The sequence below is a fragment of the Saccostrea cucullata genome, unplaced genomic scaffold, assembly GCF_032062105.1.
Source record: "Saccostrea cucullata isolate Sc308-1 unplaced genomic scaffold, CSIRO_AGI_Scuc_v1 ctg1403, whole genome shotgun sequence".
NCBI lineage: Eukaryota > Metazoa > Mollusca > Bivalvia > Ostreida > Ostreidae > Saccostrea > Saccostrea cuccullata.
Window position 1 is genome coordinate 150530 of NW_026923837.1, and position 12482 is coordinate 163011.

Here is a 12482-nt window from a genome sequence, read left to right on the forward strand (position 1 = left end):
AAAACCATAAAATTTGAGCAAAGCATTCAAGAAATGCTAACACTTAACGAGATTGTTGAATTCTTGTAACGTTACCTCGTCTCTTGTGGTCATAATTGGTTTGGGAAAAAAAAAGGTTGAAAGTGCCCTGAGCATGCTTTTAGGTAAATCGTTAATTGGGAGATGTTTACATTATACGCAGGTGCATGATAGAGGATTTATCCAGTACTAGTATATGACTACAGATAAATAAGGAAAATTGACGCAAAAACTTAATTTTATCTCTTTTGTCAATAAATTAGTTGTAAGTTTATCCTTATCCCTTTAAAAGACAGTAAAACATGTATTATAAAGCAGATATTACAGACTCGGAGGCCTTTTAAAAATTTTTGGTTCATTTGGATGATACTTTTGTATGGAAGTACCTAGTATATATTGTTAATTAATAAAACGTCGTCGAAATATCTGAATATTGAGCTGAACACCACAGAGTTTTCCACGTACATGTAGACGTTATGATAGAAAGGAACTCTAGTATCCCTTTGATATCATTTTTAAAGTACTCAGTACCTGATGACCAATTACAAGACTGTGTAAATTTTCGATTTCCGCTTTTTTTTCTGACAAAACAGTAACCTCAGAGTACTTGTGTGTAGATTTTTAATGATTTCATTTGATCTTGTTGATGTCCAATCACAAGATAGCTAACGGAGTTTTCTCAACTACCACTTTTATTGAAGAAGCAGCTGTTGGCTATATCAAAAGCCTAGTTTTTAATTGGTTATATACAGTGTATGATAGTCACTCGTTTTGATGTAAATGACTTTGACAAGAATAAAGATTTTTCAATTTTCTTAAAATACTTTTCTTTTTATAGATTTTGAATATCCACAGTTGATATACACCATTATTCAATGCACAACACATCACATCATTTTGAATTTCCTCCTTTCGTTGTTGGTATTAACATTGATGATCTTTATGAGTGATGGGTAAAAAGATTTTTTTAACTTATCTTAATTATATTCAAGACACCTTTGAAAAAGATTGTTACCCTCTAGATGTACTTACATTTACCCCAAAATCAAAACCCTATTGAAGTCTTATTGCTTATCTTATTGAAATTAAACCACAATTAAGTGCCTTTTGTATTTTTTAAAGGTTACTGGCACCGATCTCTTTCAGACTACACTGTACATGATTGTACATGTAAGAATTAGATTTACTTCAATCTCATTTTTCATCTTCATATAGGGTTTATATCTCTCAGTTGATTCGATATGCAAGAATGTGCACTACATATAAACTTTTTTTCTAAAACATGGGAAGATTTTGACGAATAAATTGACGACACAAGAATATCAGCAGCTTCGCGTTATCATTTCTTCAGTTTCATGGTCGATATAGTGACCTTTTCAACAAATTCAAGTTATCATTAAGCCAAATACTGATGAACTTTATTCATACTACCCCCGGTAATTGTTTTAAAATTAGCCATTACTTACTTACTGACTGACTGACTTACTTATCCTCTCCGTGCCCTGGAGGATGCATGAGGCCGTTCAACAAAGAACGCCACTTACGGAGGTCACTGGCAACAACCTGCCCCTCCTTTGAACTGTTCCTGCCCAGTTCTTCCCTTTCCCTTTCAACAGTGCGTCGCCAGGTGTTCTTTGGCCGTCCTCTTCGTCTCTATCCCTCTCTATGGGCACGTTTCAACATTCGATCTTGGTGATGTTTTTAGGTGTTGTTACACTGTATGGATGGCATCTGCGTTCCTTTCAGGCCGTTAGGGTCCTCTCGGCTTTTCCTAATTGCTGTCATTCTCTCTCAAATTCCTAATGAAGGTAATCCTGATCTGGAATCTCGCATGTCGTGCTTGCCCTTCCCCCAGGCAATTGTTAAAACGGTTTCTGTAATCAGTAACTGATGTTTTTTTATGGAAGGAGGTGATTAGCCTCAAGTCCAACCTCCAGGTTTACATGTATGTCTAGGGGCAAACATAGTAGTTGCTAACGGCCTCTTACTTAAATCGGATTGTAGTCCGAGTTTTCTCTTCTAGATGAGTTGCCGATCAAGGCTTTCGAGCCTCATCTTCCCGTGCGCCCTTGCGAAGTTAGCCTGGGCCGAATGGTACCAAGTATCCGTCTGCTTCCACGTGGAGGCATCGCATCGCATCGCATAGGACTTGTTGTGGAGAGACTATGTACTGGCAGGGGGAGGCTAACAAATTGCTTCCCTTTTCGCATTGCTGCTAACCAGCTGCGAGGGCTGAAAGCGGAGTGTTGGTAAAATGGGTAGGCAAACCCGGGCCGGGGCAAATGAAAAGCCGGGGCAGATCGAGATTTTTCAAATATCTCCGCTAATACTCAACCAATTAATCTGAAATTTTCAGATTATGTTCCTTTAAGGTTCTTTTGTATTCGCTGTTAATATCGCCCTAATATACGCAATATTTCTGATTTTCTGGGCGATTGTTCATTTCCAGGTTGGTAAAATAGGTAGGCAAAATCAATACGACGTTTTACGGTATTTTTGAATTAAGACTCATTAAACCATTACAATTGTGGACTTTTCCAATATTTTACACTTTATATTAACGAAATATAATTAGTTTTACATTATAAAAGCTATAAGTATGCAGAATTTGCGCATTTTCAGAAAAGCCGGGGCATTAAAACCGGATCCGATCAGCCGGGGCAAACCCGAAAATTCCGAAATAATTAAAACCAAATTCTTTGTATTTGAGGATGTTAGCTATCACTTTTGTGACATTGCCCAGCTCTAACCACATGGAGGTATCCTCACAAGAGCCTTTTTTATTTATTAATTTAAATTCAATTTTTCCAGTCCGATGAGATGACAAGTAAAACATGATCATATAACAAAACATTTATTCATAAAGACCTCATACCTACATTTATATAAGAAACATACAGAAGAATGACAACTGCTGGATGCATCTAATCTGAACTGAAAAAAAGTCCACTCCAGAGAAGGAATATATAGGGTCCCTGAAAATCAAATTATAGTATAATTGTCAATTAAAGATGTCACTGTGATCTTTTAATTATTTTTACATCACAACAATTTTCTTCCCAGCTTTTTCTCCTAAGATAATTAACATAATAAGGTAAGCCAATTTTGTATTGCCCAAATTGATTAAGAGAGCTTGTGTGTGATTAGATTAAAGCCAGTGGTAGGGAATGTTAACTGCAAATTATCTTTAAATAAATGATCTATTTAAAAAATTAAATACAAACTTCCAACAAATCAATTGGGCGTTTTCTTTTTCAGGTGACAAACATTACTAAACTATTCCGGAATTTTCAGGTTTGTCCCGGGTGATCGGATCCGGTTTTAATGACCCGGTTTTTCTTAAAACATGTAATTTTTCGTAAATATTACCATAACCAATGAAGAAATATTAATTTTTAGTTAAAATGTATTCTTAAACACCAGAATTTTTCATAACTTTATGGACTTTATGCAGCAGATGTCTGAAAACGTAAATTGTGAACTTGGGAAACTGCCTACCCATTTTACCAACTTGAAAATCAATAGTCGCCGATAAAATCTACAATATAAAGTATTTCATGGCAATTTTAGCAGCGAATATAAATAATCATGTATTAAATACATTCTGAAAATTTCAGCTCGATCGATAAAGTATGAAGACAGAAATTTGAAAAATCTCTATCTGCCCCGGCTTTTAATTTGCCCCGGCCCGGGTTTGCCTACCCATTTTACCAACACTCCTGAAAGCGAGAGGTGACAAACACAAAGGCACCAACACCAACACACTATCTACAACACCAACACGTACACTATCTACGCATCACACAACATTTAGCATTAGCCATTATTCACACACAAAATAGTCTACGGAGTCATATTTCAATCATGAAAAGACGTGGGTGTGACCTACAGGTGTACCAGTGAAAACTGTCGCTAGTGCTCAGTCAATCGCAACTTCTCGGGCCTTTCCGACTAGCGGAAAAACGACCTCGAATGTATATGGAAGCCGCCATGACAACTCCCCCTTTTCACGATCTTTGAAATAAATGCATGGGGACCTTTTATCTGTGGAATATGGAGTTTAACTTTATTCAATGTAATGATATTACCTAAATTATAATATACAAGGGACTTCTAACTCCGTGTATCGTATATTTGAATAAACAGGAAATGTATAAATTTTTAACATCCGGTGATGTTAATACATTCGAGGTTATTTTTCCGACCTCTGACGGAAAGACCCGAGATGTTGCGATTGAGTGCTCAGTGTCGCTCTGAAAAAAGCGGTAGCCGTGCAATTCGACACTCGTATAATTAGACCCCGAGAAAGTTGTAATCGCCTTATATAGACGCAATTAGTGTTTAAAATGAAGTAAAATCGAAGTAATAAAGTTCCAAGACTGTTAAAGAATTCTGGTTTTTTGAATATTTTCAGCAAAATCTTGAAAAATAAGTGTTTGACATTCGACGCTATTGCATCGCGATCGGCATCTGATCTGGGCTTTCATGTGATACTTCATCTCTGAAATTACATAAGAAGAAGTGCAATATATGACTAATTTAATTAGATATTTATTAATTGACTGAAAAAAAAACTATTTGGGAAAAGAAAGCGACAGCAGAAGTGTACTATAAACTGTTTAATGTTTTTAAACATCGAGATCGGCATCCAACTTAATCAGCTGTTTGCACTCGAGAGAACAAATTATGATTAGTAAACTCGCAATCAAAACCGATCTATTGTAAGTAAGACAGTATTTTAACAAGATAAAATGAAAATAATTATCGTTTGTTTTGCCGATAAATGTAATGTTAGACACAAGTAAGGTTAAATTATGGTCTCGCCACTTGCAACCAGTATAAAGTTGCGACGCGAATTTCCTCTATTTATTGTGGTTTTAATGTGTCTATAATGCTGAAAAGTTTTTTTTTCTTGTACACAAAGACTAATGTGGATTTTCCCTATGAATGTTTAGGTGTTAACATTCTCTGTCATAAATTAAAAACTGAGCAGTTTTCAATCATTTTTCATCATATAGTTTTTGGTTAGATGAGTTCTGTTCACATTGATTCATTTATATATGTTCAATGATGATCCATGATAGGTGACATTCAGTAAATTGCGTCGATTTAAGCAAAGGGACTTAATTATGATAAAATAGTAATATCATTTATAGTGATGTAGCATCTTTTTTTTGAAAGTGTGTGTGGTGGAGGGGGGCTTTCAATGAACATTTTTAATACAGTAAAACTAAAAGTTATGTCTGGAAAATAGAGGTGGAGCAAGCCCCCGGCCCCTTGTTGCTACGTACTGATTTACTAAAAAAGAATATAACTTTGTGAAATTTTCTGATTGGTAAACTCATATATTTTAAAATAATTTGCTTAATTGTAATGAATAAAGTAAATTTTTTTTTTAATACAATAATTTGAATGTTTGTCATAAACACAAAACACATTTATTTCAATAGCCATTATTCTGAATATTCAACAATATAAATATCTAAATGCAAAAATAAATAATTATTTTTATATATATATATACACTGTAGATGCATTTTATTTTTGATATAAAGTCTACAGAAGTCCATTTGAGTCATCTTTGGCTCCATTTGGGTAAATTGACACACCGTTCAGTAAGATGCAATGTCACTGAAATATTGTTAATGTTGGGATAGACAGTTCATTTTCATTACAGTGATGATAAACTTAGATTTATAACTTCAAACATCTATCAGCATGATCTGAGTCTAGAGTCCACACACAATATAAAATTATATATCATACAAAGAGATGAAACCAGAGAGTAAAGTGAAAAAAAAAACATCTTGCATATGCACTACAATGCTAGACAAGCTACCAGTAAGACAACTATAAAAGAACTTGCCCAGTATTTGACGACAAAATGGCTTAGTTTGGTAGATATTTTATGCGCTACTTAAGCAAAAATTGACATATTTTGTGGGAAAAAAAATCAGAGAATTCTATATACATGTATCGGTCACTTGGTAGCTTACATTTTAGAATGGCTTAATGCTGTTTAAATGCAGTACAGACTGTAAGTCTGTTACGAAATGCAGTGTAACTTATGTTCCATATATAGTAGAGGGCTGATATTTGGACACATATATTACGAGATGTTTAATGTACCGTAAAGGTCAATGTCATATCAAGAGGTTAAAGATAAAAAGTATTAAAGATAAAATATTGTGATGAAATATCTAACACTATCAGTTCAATTTTCCTTAATCTGACACAATTTTGGGACCCATTGGAATCATTCTGTTGATTTTTTTGTAAAAATTGAATTATACAATTTCTCGTGAGATAACTTTATGTGTAGCATAGTTACTTGTGAATTATTTTCAATTCTGACACTTATATGTATGCTCTATTTTTACATAATATCTTAATATTCAAATTTACCAGTATCATTATAACTAAACTTATTGAATTCAAGTACCAGTAACAAAAATATTGTCTTTATAAACAGCATCATGCAAGTTTTCAATAAATTAATTGATAATGTTGAAAAACGTTGAATGTCTGATTTCACAACTTTCTTACAGACCATATTTCAAACTATGTGGACAAAAATGTGTGATCGAATTTCTTTCATATCATATAAAGAAGAGATTTTGTATCTTAGAGCAAAAGATCAAAGTATCAGAGAAAATGAATTTGGGGAAAAATTGACCTATCTATTTTTTACACTTTAAATTAAATTTGAAATCCATTTAAAAATTACTATAAAATCCAAATAATTCATTAGTTTGTACACATGTTGTAAGTGTTAAATGACAGATTGACAATTGTTTAAGATATTCAAGAAATTACATTTTAACCTGAAATTCAATTGAACGGCTTGATCAAATAAAATTTCTCTTAACATACATTTTTTCTTACTGTACTAACATTTATTATACTTTTTGCTAAACATTATTCTATAAAAAAGTGAAGACAATACAAGTATAAGAAAATGAGTATTGTTAATAGACATGATAGAGCTATGCTGAGAGTAGGAGTAATTTCACTCTAATGATCTGATGTCCCCTTCGGATCTTTTCCTTTTATGGGAGAGGAGAAAAACAATGCTGACCAGACTGAGATTCAAACTGTGGCCCCCTGAATCTTTGGTCAGGTCTCAAATAACCAACTGAGCTATCCGGTCACTGGCAATCTAACTGGGCTGACTGCCACATTCCTCCCTTCTTAAAGGTCTTGGTTTAAAGACCCCAACCCAGGATCATCCCTGGCAGGCTCTCACTTTTAGTTCCAGGGTATATGGCACATCACCAAATGTGACTAAGCCCCACCACTTGCCGTACAACAAACTTTCATTGTACGAGGGTTGTTCGAAAAGTTCGTGGACGATCTTCATCTTCGTTATATTACTCACTGAAAATTTAAAACAAGCACATTATAATATGTAAAAATATTTGTTTTGTTGATGTGTGAAATATCATTCCATTCGATTTAACACAAATAAATTTACTTCATTTTAAAATCAACATGTTTTGTACCTGCGGAACACGCAAAACGGCAATGTAACGTCAACACATAGCGTCGAGAATTTATAATAGATACTATACCTATACTTTTCACACAGAGTATTCCAATGCCCATTCATTAAGTTCTTTATTTAATACTTGACATTTATTTTTTAAGAATTTGTCTCATTGTATAATTTCCTTTGTTAAGGTTTTAATTTCTTTTAGTACTTAACTCTGCTTTCACAGGATAAGCAACTCTGAAGCGCCTTTGTCTTTCATTTACGTTTCAAATTTTTAAGTTTTGTTCAGATGTTTACAGTAAAACCGTTTCTTCACAGGTCATTCTCATCCGATACAGAGTCTCTGTCACTCAGATATTGCCTTTACTTTTTGTACACACATGCACAACTCGCTTGTGACATATTTTCTTGATTCCTTCAACATTTTTAGAGTTTATTCAGGATTTTTCCTGAGAAAAACGCAGAATTGCTTCAGTACCTGCTGCTCCGTGACGTTCTAAAACGTCATCATTTTTGTCGTTTTCGATAAGGACAACTTATCTTCTCAAGTTGATTTCTTTTCAACAAAGCAAAATATAAAACCATAGTTTGGTACACGTATCGATGCAACAATTCTTAATTTAAATTTCTATGTAGTTTTCGTTTTTCCTCCATTTTACAGAGAATATGACTATAGACATTATTTATTTTATTGTCTCTAACTGACTAAATTGTGACCTGCTCCGCTATCCGATTTTTGCATTTTCAAAATCTGGATAAGTTTTTAATAAATCGTAATATTTTGCCAAAAATAATAAATATCATTTGGATTTATTGTTAAAATATTTCTACCAAATTTGGATAACATATGACGTCAAATAAAAAAGATATGACAGTCGTCCACGAACTTTTCGAACAACCCTCGTATTATCTCTAAACTTGTTGATGTTTGCCGAAATCTATATTTCAGCCATGAATGAAAAGCTGTGTAAGTTTCAGACGCTAATTAGGTTACATCACCTGACTGAAAGACCAAGGTTGGCTGAGAATCTTACTATTATGACCAAATTTAAAGTTTTTGTGATGGACAGAACTACAGATTGACAGAAGTACAGACGGATGAGATTTATATTGTCCCCCCCCCCCCCAACTTTTGCAAAGGCAGGGACAATAATATACATGTATTTGAAAGGTTTATAGAATAAGAGAACTGCACAAGAACACTTTTTTATTACACAAATAGAACTTTCATTGATTTAATGATAGGTAGACTTGTAAATAATAGATGATTAAAAATGAGCAAAAAATACCTTTTTTAATGTTCTTCAAAGGCCAAGATAGGCCTGTATGAGAGGTATAGTATAGAGTATGAAATGCATGTAAAGTATATTTTATTGTTAATAGTTTCATGATAATTATGATAAATAGACAGATACTAGACCAATTATTTTGATGGTCCTAGTGATACCATTTTCTTGCTTTTGGGCAACAATTTAAGTTTTTTTGAGTCAGTTTATGGATCTTCTAAATTGCTGTGCTGTCGCATGCGTGGTGCAGTGGTTAGAAATTTTCTAGAGTTGCCAAGTAAGGGGTTGGTTCTTATGTTGTGGTTTCAAATCCCACTGTTGGACGTGGAGACTGCTCCTTTGGATGAAACAGCATGCATTGAGGTCTTGTGTTGCAATAGGTGTTGGGACAAAAAAGACCCCTCATAGAAAGGGGGTTATTCATAGTCAAGGTGGAGTCTACAGTTAGGGGAAGTTCATAGTCAAGGTGGAGTCTACAGTCAAGGTTCAAGGGGTAGTTCATAGTCAAGGTGGAGTCTACAGTCAGCGGGTAGTTCACAATAAAGGTGGAATTTACAGTAAAGGTTCAAAGGGTAGTTCATAGTCAAGGTGGTGTCTACAGTCAGGGGAAGTTCATAGTCAAGGTGGAGTCTACAGTCAAGGTTCAAGGGGTAGTTCATAGTCAAGGTGGAGTCTATAGTCAAAGGGAAGTTCATAGTCAAGGAATAGTTCACAATTAAGGAAGTCTACAGTTTGGAGTGTACAGTCAAGGTTCAAGGGGTAGATCATAGTCAAGGTGGAGTCTATGGAGTCTACAGTCAGGGGAAGTTCATAATCAAGGTGGAGTCTACAGTCAAGGTTCATGGGGTAGTTCATAGTCAAGGTGGAGTCTACAGTCAAGGTTCATGGGGTAGTTCATAGTCAAGGTGGAGTCTACAGTCAAGGTTCATGGGGTAGTTCATAGTCAAGGTGGAGTCTACAGTCAAGGTTCAAGGGGTAGTTCATAGTCAAGGTGGAGTCTACAGTCAGCGGGTAGTTCACGATAAAGGTGGAATTTACAGTAAAGGTTCAAAGGGTAGTTCATAGTCAAGGTGGTGTCTACAGTCAGGGGAAGTTCATAGTCAAGGTGGAGTCTACAGTCAAGGTTCAAGGGGTAGTTCATAGTCAAGGTGGAGTCTATAGTCAAAGGGAAGTTCATAGTCAAGGAATAGTTCACAATTAAGGAAGTCTACAGTTTGGAGTGTACAGTCAGGGGTAGTTCATAGTCAAGGTGGAGTCTACAGTCAGGGGTAGTTCATAGTCAAGGTGGAGTCTATAGTCAAGGTGGAGTCTATAGTCAGGGGTAGTTCATAGTCAAGGTGGAGTCTATAGTCAAAGGTAGTTCATAGTCAAGGGATAGTTCACAATTAAGGAATTCTACAGTTTGGAGTGTACAGTCAGGGATAGTTCATAGTCAAGGTGGAGTCTATAGTCAAAGGGTAGTTCATAGTCAAGGGATAGTTCACAATTAAGGAAGTCTACAGTTTGGAGTGTACAGTCAGGGGTAGTTCATAGTGTACAGTCAAGGTTCAAGGGGAAGCTCATAGTCAAGGTGGCATCTATGGAGTCTACAGTCAGGGAAAGTTCATAATCAAGGTGGAGTCTACAGTCAAGGTTCATGGGGTAGTTCATAGTCAAGGTGGAGTCTACAGTCAAGGTTCAAGGGGTAGTTCATAGTCAAAGTGGAGTCTACAGTCAGCGGGTAGTTCACAATAAAGGTGGAATTTACAGTAAAGGTTCAAAGGGTAGTTCATAGTCAAGGTGGTGTCTATAGTCAGGGGAAGTTCATAGTCAAGGTGGAGTCTACAGTCAAGGTTCAAGGGGTAGTTCATAGTCAAGGTGGAGTCTATAGTCAAAGGGAAGTTCATAGTCAAGGAATAGTTCACAATTAAGGAAGTCTACAGTTTGGAGTGTACAGTCAGGGGTAGTTCATAGTCAAGGTGGAGTCTACAGTCAGTGGGTAGTTCACAATAAAGGTGGAATTTACAGTAAAGGTACAAAGGGTAGTTCATAGTCAAGGTGGAGTCTATAGTCAGGGGTAGTTCATAGTCAAGGTGGAGTCTATAGTCAAAGGTAGTTCATAGTCAAGGGATAGTTCACAATTAAGGAATTCTACAGTTTGGAGTGTACAGTCAGGGGTAGTTCATAGTCAAGGTGGAGTCTATAGTCAAAGGGTAGTTCATAGTCAAGGGATAGTTCACAATTAAGGAAGTCTACAGTTTGGAGTGTACAGTCAGGGGTAGTTCATAGTGTACAGTCAAGGTTCAAGGGGAAGCTCATAGTCAAGGTGGCGTCTATGGAGTCTACAGTCAGGGAAAGTTCATAATCAAGGTGGAGTCTACAGTCAGGGTTCATGGGGTAGTTCATAGTCAAGGTGGAGTCTACAGTCAAGGTTCAAGGGGTAGTTCATAGTCAAGGTGTAGTCTACAGTCAGCGGGTAGTTCACAATAAAGGTGGAATTTACAGTAAAGGTTCAAAGGGTAGTTCATAGTCAAGGGATAGTTCACAATTAAGGAAGTCTAAAGTTTGGAGTGTACAGTCAGGGGTAGTTCATAGTCAAGGTGGAGTGTACAGTCAAGGTTCAAGGGGTAGCTCATAGTCAAGGTGGCATCTATGGAGTCTACAGTCAGGGAAAGTTCATAATCAAGGTGGAGTCTACAGTCAGGGGTAGTTCATAGTCAAGGTGGAGTGTACAGTCAGTGGGTAGTTCACAGTCAAGTTTAAATCTACAGTCAGAGGGCAATGTATATAATAAAAACTTCACAGTCAAGATGGAGTCTACAGTCAGGGGGTTGTTCACAGTTAATGTGGAGTTTACAGTCAGGGGGTAGTTCACAGTCAAGTTGAAATCTACAGTCAGAGGGCACTGTGTGTAATAAAAACTTCACACTCAAGATGGAGTCTACAGTCAGGTGTTATTTCACGGTCAAGGTGGAGTCTGCAGTCATGGGGTTGTTCATAGTGAAGGTGGAGACTACAATCAGGGGGTTGTTCATAGTCAAGGTGGAGTTTGTAGTCAGGGGGTATTTCACAGTCAAATTGGAGTCTACAGTTTGGGGATACAGTTAAACTCGGTTATAGCGAAGACACTGGGACCTATGAAATAACTTCATTATATCCATAATTCGTTATATCTGTATAAGGAATTCGTTAAATTTATATAGCTGGGGATCCAAGATAACTTCGCTGTATCTGTGAATTCGCAATCTCCGTGTTCGTACTAATCGAGTTTTACTGCACTTCATAGTTAAGGTGGAGTCTACAGTAAAGGGTTAGTTCATAGTCAAGGTAGAGTCTACAATCAGTGGGTAGTTCACAGTCAAGGGGTAGTTCACAATCAAGGTGGAGTCTACAGTCAGTGGGTAGCTCACAGTCAAATTGGAGTCTACAGTTTGAGGATACTTCATAATTAAGGTGGAGTCTACAGTCAAGGGGTGGTTCATAGTCAATGTGGAAACTACAGTCAGTGGGTAGTTCATAGTAAAGGAATAGTTCACAATCGAGTCTACAGGTTGGAGTTGTTTATAGTCAAGTTGGATTGTACAGTCAGGGGGGTAGTTCACAGTCAGGGGTAGTTCACAGTCAAGGTGGAGTCTACATTTGGGGATACTTCATAGTTAAGGTGGCGTCTCCAGTTTGGGGTTGTTCATAGTCAAGGTGGAGTCTAC